At 48.7% G+C, this 10,507-nt stretch overlaps 1 protein-coding gene across 2 annotated transcripts in view; it reads right to left on the bottom strand.

The window, feature by feature from the left end:
* CDC42 (cell division cycle 42) overlaps positions 1-2,915 on the bottom strand; it is a 48,444-nt gene extending 45,529 nt beyond the window's left edge. For both annotated transcript variants that reach the window (XM_044996280.1, XM_044996281.1), the window contains exon 1: positions 2,775-2,915. The gene's annotated coding sequence lies outside the window, so the exon portion shown is untranslated. The remainder of the gene's footprint in view (positions 1-2,774) is intronic.
* Between the last annotated feature and the right edge of the window lie 7,592 nt (positions 2,916-10,507).

Raw genomic sequence — 10,507 nt, forward strand, 5'->3', positions numbered from 1 at the left:
TAAGCAAGTTAACAAATCTTGGACATGTTCCATCTTGCATCAGAAGCAATGTTTGTCACCGTTCTCTGTACAATTACTCAATGCAGACTTCTAAAACAAGGTGCTCTCTTTACAAAGAATGGTAATAATGGAACTATTGATCTACTGGTTCCAACATGCTGAGTCAATTCTGTGCTTGTAGACATGTACAAGATTTATACATATACATGCTCTTTTCTAACAGACTTTTCTATGCTAGTTTTTCCTTCACCACACAAAGGAACACAAAGCTGCCATTTTACAAGACTGTACTTTGAAGTTTGTCATATTCACGTATTTCCAGTGACCAAAAGCTTCAGACAGAAATTTTAGGACACTAACAAAATAATTTCTATTTTATTATGGAAAAGTTAACCCTTTACTGACTGAAAATGATAGCTCTGAACATTTATAGGTCTACTGCATTATTCTAAGAAGTACCATGATATTTCTTGACCCATTTCTCAAACCCACTTTCAAAAAACAAACAAAAAAACTTCCTGGGCACTGCAATCTATAATGCCATACAGTTTAAATGCACCTCATTTTCCCAGAAGCAAGCCACACCCACAGGTAAACCTTAGACAAAGGACTCAATCACAAATGGCCAAACTAAACTATTTCTGACTGTATTACTGTCAACCAATATGGCTTCCTCAATGTGGTCTTGTTTACATTATGCATTTGGCTTTAAAAAATTCCCAGCACTGCTAACAGTACATCCAGTGGAGTTTCACGAGTGTTATCATAGACAAGGCAACAGGCTCTGTACCATCCTTTTGTGAAGATCTGCTCCAAGAACTTTCACCATACGGCACTTTGAATAGTGGCTACTGCTTGGACTCTTGCCCTTGCTAGCATTTCCACTGTTGCTGCTACTAGTAAATATACACCAGCATGAAGTTTTTCACACACAAAAAAGGGGTAATGCAAGTAGTCTGAGGTGCCAAAAGAACACTTATAATACAAACAGGGGGAGGGTTTGCGCACTACAGTAGTTCATATGTATCACTTTCACAATACATTTGAGATTTGGAAGGAGTAAAGGGGATTTACAAGTGATCTATCAGCCCATCCACCAAGCAGCACTGAATCTTATTCTCTTGTAGCTCTAGCCAGAAACAAAATGACATGACTATGGAAAGAGTTAAAAAAGGAGCAAAAAATGTACACGGTATTGGAGGGAAAAGTATGCTATCCTACGTGTACCTGCTTTTGCACTACATGAGATTGCCTTATTCTCCCTTGTAGCCCAGTCATGGGCTAAGAAAACAACTTCCACGGACAAATCAATTACTGACATCATCCGAGTTATTTTTGAATTAAGAAACAAGGTTAAATGAAACTACTGGTTCTTTTTACAGGAACTCTTAATGTTGCAGCTCAAGTAAATCAACTTTAAAATATCTAGGAAGGAAGTTACTTTCATTCATTCTCTTTTGTTCATTGCCTAAGTAAAAAACAATCCTGCAATCCTTTTAGACAAACTAGTATTCATATATTCTAGGGCATTAGACAATGGACCAGAAGGCTGAACCCATAACATACAAGTATACCAAAAAGTTAATGTCATATTACAGTTAAAATAGTCAATGAACAAGAATCAGGAAATGAAAAGATAAAGCTGGTAAAGTAATATTAAGCCAGCTCTACTCTGCACAAGTGTCATGTAGTGGTCGATGCATGAGGTTTTTAAGGTCAGGCTTGACAAAGCCCTGGCTGGGATGATTTAGTTGGGGATTGGTCCTGCTTTGAGCAGTGGGTTGGACTAGATACCTCCTGAGGTCCCTTCCAACCCTGAGATTCTATGATTCTATGTGGCATATACCTTAGACAAAGACAGGATGGTTTCTGTCCCTTTTACACATCTAGCTTGTCATAGCAGTAAAGTACTGGAGATCTGAATTTAAAGTTAAAAAGCTTGAATGTGCAGCATATGCCAGGGAATAGCCAGATGCTGAGCCCTCTACCTCCAATCTCTGCTCCCAGTATGGTGGAAGTATAAGCCTTCCGTGTTGGGAGTGCAGCCCAGTCAGCCCACTATAGATGGTTCTATACACAGAGGCCTGCGCGTTGGGCTCCTTGTGGATCTTTGTTAGCAGGATGGTAGTGCAGACCCAACCTCGGCAACTGGGCTCCCAGGCAGGCTGAGGCAGCAGTTGCTAAGAGCAGCGAGAGCACAAGGCGTGTTCCTCCCGTACCCCACCCACAGCGAGGGCCGGGATAGCAGGGACCGCCGGAGCCCCCTCCCCAGGCTGGGAGCGGACACGGGCGCTGCGGCCGTTCAGAACGGACGGAAGGCGCGAGCGCCCCGGCCCGGGGAGGTCGAGCGCAGAGGCCGGGCCCCACATCCCTCCCTAGTGCTGTAAAATGTCGGCGGCTCGGCACAAGCAGGAAGTCGGCGCCGCGGGGGAGGGGGAAGCGAACGAGCGCCCCCACCCCCATCCGCCCCCTGCCCCCGGAAACACCCGCCAACTCCCGGGGCCCGGAGATTGCAGCCCCGCCCGCTGACAAACGGCCACGGCCCACCGGCCCCGCTCTGCGCCCGGGAGGCCCAGATCCCTGCTACTCCGGCGGCGCGCACCGACGGCGGCTCACGAACACCCAACCCATGGCCCCGGGCCCGGCCCGCTCCCGCGGGAAGAGCCTCCCCAGCCTCGCGCGCGGCAATGCCCGCGATCCCCCCTCCATAGCGGGCGCGGGGCGAGGCGCCCCCCGAGATTCGCTGCGTCCCGCTCCCCGCCGCACTCCCTCACCTCAGAATCTCCGCCGGGCGTTGGCAGCTCTGTGCGGGTTCTCCTGCGCTCAGGAGCAGGGGCACGCACGCTACGTCACCGCGCACGTACGGGGGAGGCTGGCACAAGAAAGGCTGTAGGTTGGGTCCGCTGAGTAGCGGAACTTCCCGGCCCTGCCTCCCTGCGCTCCTTGAGGAGGTAGCTCCGCCCCCAACCCCAACCTTCAGCCCCGCCCACCCCGGGCCGGTCTCCTCCCGCTCAGGGGTTTGCCCCTCCCCCCGTCTGCCCATTGCACGCGGAACCCCCCCCATCCCCCGGGGCACCCCATTGCACCCATTGCTATAGAGCCCTACTCCATCCCTTTGGGCGCACCCATCACCCCAGCGCCCTGCCCCATCCCCCGGGATGCCCCATTGCGTCCATTGCCGCCTCACCCTGCCCCATCCAGTGATTTTCCCAGGGGGGTGTACACCCCCCCTGAATTTCCCCAACACCCCCCCCAGTTTTGTGAGCTAGTTACATACTAATTCAGTGACTGTTTGGAAATCTGAATTTAAACTGAAACATTAATACACACTTTAAAAGCTTATACAGTGTATGATAAAATATGTGTATCTGAAAAAGTATAATAGATTTGAAAAGTATGAACATAGATTAGCTTCCTTGCTTCCTTATACAGCTGTTGTTTTTTATGATGTCAGTGCATTCATTTCGGTGATGTTGGCCAACCTAATAATTTCAAATGATGATTTGTAAGCAAAGTCTAAATGAGCTCTCCCTGACAGCTAGTGATGAGCTGGGGGTTAAGGCTTCAGGGCCAGATTATATTTACATTCACACCTAATCTACCTAGGTATCCAGCACACAGAGCTGTGTTGTCCAAGTGATAGATTTTGGCTGGGGTTGGGTTACAAACCACTTGAATGTGGGGGGAATGGGGGATGAAATGTTTTTCTTATTGTATGAGTAAAGGGCTTATTGTATGAGTAGAACTGTAGCCTGTGATGATTTGAAGGCATCAAGAGAGAGGGTGGGGACCTGTCCCTCTCCCAGGGCCGGCTCCAGAGCCCAGCGGGGCAAGCACCCGCCTGGGGCGGCCCTTTCCCGGGGGGCGGCAGGCTGGGCCGGCGGACCTGCCGCAGTCATGCCTGCGGGAGGTCCACCGGAGCCCCGGGAGCAGCGGACCTGCCGCAGGCATGACTGCAGAGGGGACACTCGGCCGGCGGCCCCAGTGGACCTCCCGCAGGCATGACTGCGGACGGTTCGCTGGTCCCGCGGCTCGGCTGGACCTCCCGCAGGCATGACTGCGGCAGCTCAACCGGAGCCGCCGGACCAGCGAACCGCCCGCACCTGCGGGAGGTCCAGCCGAGCCGCGCGACCAGCGGACCCTCCGCAGTCATGCCCGCGGGAGGTCCGCTGCTCCCGCGCGCCTCCCGGGCATGACTGCTTGGGGCGGCCAAATTTGTAGAGCCGCCCCTGCCCTTTCCATTGTTTAAAGACAGAGCTGATTAGGCTCCATAGATAGTCTTTTGTCCTGTTAAGTGACCACTGCAGCTGAAATCACTGACAATCAGGTCTAAGTGCTTAGTCCTGTTGTGGGGACAGTGTTCCTGTGGGTACAGTGTTTTTGTGTAAGAGACAGCCCAGACTGCACTAGCAGCGAGGTTCCCGCACTGAGAGCTCAGCTGAAATCACTGAGAGCTGGTGGAACCTCAAGAGACCAATTCGCAGAGGTCACAGTGGCAGGTGGCAGCAGAAGGTGACTGCGCAGGGCCATTGGCAACAGACTGGTGGAGTGAACGGTGGCACAACGAACAGACGTGGCCAGAGCGAACAGTGAGCAGCTGGAGGAACAAGCAAGGTGCCTTCTTGTCCCCCACCTGGAAGGTGTACTCACATGAAAGCACCTCTGAACTCTGAGTCTCCACTGACCAAGGACAACATTGGTGAGTGGAGTGCGGTGGAGGGAAAAGTGAGGGGCATGTTAAATAAACATTTGTTTGCTGGACTATATTTTAGTCACTTTGCTCCAGAATGCTAGATTTGTGACTGGGAATGGAAACTTATATAAATATGTTTCCTAGTAGGCCAAGATTTTTAAAATGCAGTATTTGCCAAGGTTGTTATCTCACATTGTTGCTATCTTGGGAGGTCATTATGTTGGGGAGTTTCTGTACTAAACATTTTTGTTATTATAATTAATTTTTACATAAGAATGGTCATACTGGGTCAGACCAATGGTCCATATAGCCCAGTACCCTGTCTTACAACAGTGGTCAAGGCCAGGTGCTTCAGAGGGAATGAACAGAACAGGTAATCATCAAGTGACCATCCCCTGTGGCCCATTCCCAGCTTCTGGCAAACAGGCTAGGAACACTCAGAGCATGGCATTGCATCCCTCCCCATCCTGGCTAATAGCCACAGATGGACCTGTTTTCCAGGAATTTATCTAGTTCTTTTTATAATCCTGTTATAGTTTTGGTCTTCACAGCATCCCCTGGCAAAGAGGTCCCTAGGTTGACTTTATATTGTGTGAAGAAGTACTTCCTTTTCTATTTTTGAAAACCTGCTGCCTATTAATTTCATTGGGTGACTGCTCGTTCTTGTGTTATGTGAAGGATTAAATAAAATTTCCTTATTCACTTTCTTCACACCAGTCAAGATTTTGTAGACCTCTATCATATCCCCATTAGTCATCTCTTTTCTAAGCTGAAAATTCCCAGTCATTTTAATCTCTCCTCCTGTTTCATACCCCTGATAATTTTAGTTGCCCATCTCTATACCTTTTCCAATTCCAATATATATATTTTTAGGATGGGTGACCAGATCTGCACACACTATTCAAGGTGTGCACGTACCATGGATTTATATAGAGGCAATATGATATTTTCTGTTTTATTATCTATCCCTTTCTTAATGATTCCCAACATTGTTTGCTTTTGTGACTGCTGCTGCACATTGAGTGGATGTTTTCAGAGAACTATCCACAATGACTCCAAGATCTCTTTCATGAGTGTTAACAGCTAATCAAGATGCCATCATTTTGTATGTATAGTTGAGATTGCTTTCCAATATGCATTACTTTGCATTTATCAACAATGAATTTAATTTGCCATTTTGTTGCCCAGTCACCCAGTTTTGTGAGATCCCTTTGTAGCTCTTCGCAGTTGGCCTGGGACTTAACTATCTTGAATAGTTTTGTATCATCTGCAAATTTTGCCACCTCACTGTTTACCCATTTTTCCAGATGAATATGTTGAACAGTACTGGTCCCAGTACTGACCCCTCAAGGATACCACTATTTATCTCTCTCCATTCTGAAAACTGATAATTTATTCCTACCCTTTGTTTCCCATCTTTTAACCAGTTACTGATCCATGAGAGAACTGCCCCCTTATCCCATGATGGCTTACTTTTCAAAAGTCAATTTAAATTAAATACATTTTTTTTAATTTTTTTTTTTTTTTAGAAATCTAGATCTGTTATGTGTTTTGGTGTAACTTGCATTTTCCTTATGTTAAATTTGCATAATCCTAACAAAACATTTACTTTATTCATATCTCTTTTATATATCTCATTGGTCCTGACACCCTCCCTGTAAATTCGAACACCCCCCCTAATTTCAATTCGTGGGGAAACCACTGGCCCCATCCCCCGGGATGCCCCATCGCTATAGAGCCCTACTCCATCCCTTTGGGCGCACCCATCACCCCAGCGCCCTGCCCCATCCCCCAGGGTGCCCCATTGCGCCCATTGCCGCCTCACCCTGCCCCATCCCCCGGGACGCCCCATTGCGCCCATAGCTATAGAGCCCTACTCCATCCCTTTGGGCACACCCATCACCCCAGCGCCCTGCCCCATCCCCCAGGGTGCCCCATTGCGCCCATTGCTGCCTCACCCTGCCCCATCCCCTGGGATGCCCCATTGCACTCATTGCTATAGAGCCCTACTCCATCCCTTTGAGCACACCCATCACCCCAGCGCCCTGCCCCATCCCCCAGGGTGCCCCATTGCGCCCATTGCTGCCTCACCCTGCCCCATCCCCTGGGATGCCCCATTGCACTCATTGCTATAGAGCCCTACTCCATCCCTTTGAGCACACCCATCACCCCAGCGCCCTGCCCCATCCCCCAGGGTGCCCCATTGCGCCCATTGCTGCCTCACCCTGCCCCATCCCCTGGGATGCCCCATTGCACTCATTGCTATAGAGCCCTACTCCATCCCTTTGAGCACGCCCATCACCCCAGTGCCCTGCCCCATCCCCCAGGGTGCCCCATTGCCGCCTCACCCTGCCCCATCCCCTGGGACGCCCCATTGCACCCATCGCTATAGAGCCCTACTCCATCCCTTTGGGCGCACTCATCACCCCAGCGCCCTGCCGCATCCCCCAGGGTGCCCCATTGCGCCCATTGCCGCCTCACCCTGCCCCATCCCCCGGGGTGCCCCATTGCTGCCTCACCCTGCCCCATCCCCCGGGACGCCCCATTGCGCCCATTGCTATAGAGCCCTACTCCATCCCTTTGGGTGCACCCATCACCACAGCGCCCTGGGCTCCCCATTGCCAGAGCACCCTGCCCCATTTCTCTGAGCATCGCTTTGTGCCTGTTGCTAGCCTGTGGCCTCTCCATCACCCTCTGTGCTGTTGCCTATTCCTTGCTATTTCTCTTGTCTCTCCTGCAGCAGCGAAGCCAGTTTGGACACTGGAGGGCAAAAGAGGGGGCATTATTTACTGTTAATTATTTTACAGCACCACCCATGTGCAATGGAGCGTCTCATCCAAGCTGTAAAAGTGACATGAAGAGTGAGGTGACAAACAGAGGGGAGTGGACAGGCCACTGTCATCTGCCAGATGTTTAATCACCATGTCACCTCGGCCTTGCTTGAATACGGTTAGATGACACACAGGTTAATCACTGGTGGCTGGGATATGCTCCCACCCTACCTTTACCAGTGATAGTGCAGTGGGTGGTCTAGTGGTAAGGGCACTAAATTGGGACTTAAGAGAGTGTAGTTAAAATTTCTGCTTTGCTACAGCTTTCCTTTTTGGCCTTGGGCATGTCACTTAGTCTCTCTGTGCCACAGGAAATATGAGCCCTGCCCAGCCTCACAAAGGTGGTGAAGAATAAATATAGTAAATATTGTGAGATGCTCAGAGCCTGCAGTTTGACACTGAACTCCCTTGGAAGTTAGGAGTCTAATTACTTTTGAGGGTCTGAGCCTGAGTTTAAGTGATTTACCAATGATAACACAGAAAGTTTGTGGCATATGAATAGAAACAAAGCTGATCTCCAGCAGGTTCTTATCTGGTAGTAGAATGGCTTAGCCATTAGGTGACAGCTATTGGGGTTAATAATGCCAATACACTTGTGTGCACAAATTGTGGCTGGCTTTAGGCCGATTCCCCTGATTCCCCAGAATCGGGCCCCACACCCGCACCTAAGAGGGCCTCATGCCTTAGGCGCCTTTTTAATTTTTTTTACTCACCCGGCGGCAGTCTGGGTCTTTGGAGGCATTTCGGTGGCAGGGTGTCCACAGAAGACCCGGAGCAAGGGAAGGACTCCCCGCCGCCAAAGTGCCGCCAAAGACCCGGACCGCCGCCGGGTATTCGAATCGGGCCCCGCAGTTCCTAAAGCCAGCCCTGTGCACAATGCTCTTAGTTATCTAAGTGGTATTAGCCTCCTTTCTCAACTAGGGAGAGAGACTGAATGAGTTAGGAGGGAAGTGCTCTGCCAAACCCAGATTTTAGTTTTACTGGTGGGTCAGACTTTTACCACTTTAGAGCACCTCCTGAAGCAAAGACAGGCTACACGTGCACATCCTGCTTAGAAGCACATTCACAACTCAGCACTTGTCAGATACGGACTGAATGACACATGGGTCCAGAGGAGCCCTGCACTCAGGCACTAGACACTTTGCAAGCCCCAGGCATGTGCATGGAAAATGGCATTCTAAGTGTTTTGGCAGACTTCTAGATTAGTAACCCAAGAATAGCACCTACTGGACTCCCCCAGGCCTCACGCCCCTGAAGGAGGCAGAAGATGAAAGGTGCCCTGCAGGTCCTAGTTTCTTGAACCTATGACAGGCTTCCCCCCACTCATACATCATCATCATGGATTCTAGTTTTCCATGATAAATTCTCCAATAAAAAAAAAGTTTTTAAACAATTAAAATAAAACGGTGAACTTTGGTTTCCCTAGCCACTATATAGGTATCTGTCAAACACAATGTTTTATAGTTAAAAATTGTAAATATAAGCTGACAGCCCAAGCCCTGCCAGTTCTCCCATTTATCCAAATTTTTGATGATCTGATCTGACCTCAGTCCCAATTAGATCAGATAATCAGGGTTCCACTGTGTTTTTATTTTTTTCAGAAAATGTAAAAATGAAAGATTCTCTGTAAAAATGCAAATTCCACATTGTTCCATGGCAAACAGATTTCTAGGATCCTTGATCATCAGGCAAGGTGGAACCTGCTCAGCTGACAGGAAGAGGGGCCATGCCAAGAATAAGGTACTTACCTATTTAGTTATTTAAGACCACAACTGATTTATTTCACTTTCTGCAGTACCCAGTTAGGTGCTCTAGGTACACATCCATTCAATCCACATGTAGTGGAGGACTAGGGTCCCCAACATACTTCTCATCCAAACCCCAGCTCTCTAGGAAAGGTGATGGGAATTCTCTTAGAAGCTCAGCCCTTAGCCACCAGGAGAACAAATGGACCTTGCAATATGATCTGAAGGGCAACAGATTCAACTTTGGTAAACTGGAGCAGGGAGCAGATTCCACCATTGCAGCCCCAACTCTGAACATCCCTCCATCTCCCTTCCAATTAAATGGGTTGGGGACACATGTGCAGGAACTAGGGGTTTGACGTGGTTTCCTATATGGAAAGAGAGAGAGAGAGAGTGTTTACAGTTTGGGTCAATGGCTCGCAGCACCCTCCTATAACAATTGTTCCAGCACTCCTGGGTGGGGAGGATTAAGGTTGGATGTCTCAGATGATCTGGGCCACTGGGCTATAACGGGGGATAGGCACATCTTGCAGGTGTTCAGGACAGAATCCATTTAAGGCTTTCTAGGTTAAAACCTACACTTTAAAGGGGCAGCCAGTATCTATACGAGCACAAAGGTAACGTATTCCTTTTAAGAGCCACTTCAAAGCTCCCTGTGAATTAGAGCAAACTCCTCACAGCAAGAAATGCTCTACGCTGCCACCAAATGGAAGCAGTGAAGATTCACCAAACTGGCCACTACGGCTGGAAATTGTGCACAGGCTGTGACGGAAACCCAGAACCTTTTCTTTGCTTCCTGCAGAGCCAGTGCATGAGATTTCAAATACTCTTTCAGTCATAGCTCAAGTCATAGGGGCCTCCCACCTATTTAAATGTTTCCCCAGGGCTGAAAACACTGGAATTATTTCAATATTAACTGCTATAGATGACTACAATTAATAACCAGAGCTGGCCAACTGACTCTCCAACTGGGCTGGATGTCCCTGTCCATATGACATTCCAGTCAACAGAAAAGATGCTAAAGGTGATTCCTGTGCAATAGGCAGAGAGATCAATACTCTGTTACATAACTGCCTACTTTAAATAACTGAGGCTCTTTTTACAATGATTAAACCTTTGGCTGGAAGTTTTTTGTTTTGGTTTTTTTTTTAAAAGATGGTTAAATCACCAGGGCATAGACCTAGTTTCCCTGTGTGTACTGAATGTCATGTGCACTTCATTGCTATATAAATAATATA

Source organism: Mauremys mutica, chromosome 21 (genome assembly GCF_020497125.1).
Source record: "Mauremys mutica isolate MM-2020 ecotype Southern chromosome 21, ASM2049712v1, whole genome shotgun sequence".
NCBI classification, from domain to species: Eukaryota; Metazoa; Chordata; order Testudines; family Geoemydidae; genus Mauremys; species Mauremys mutica.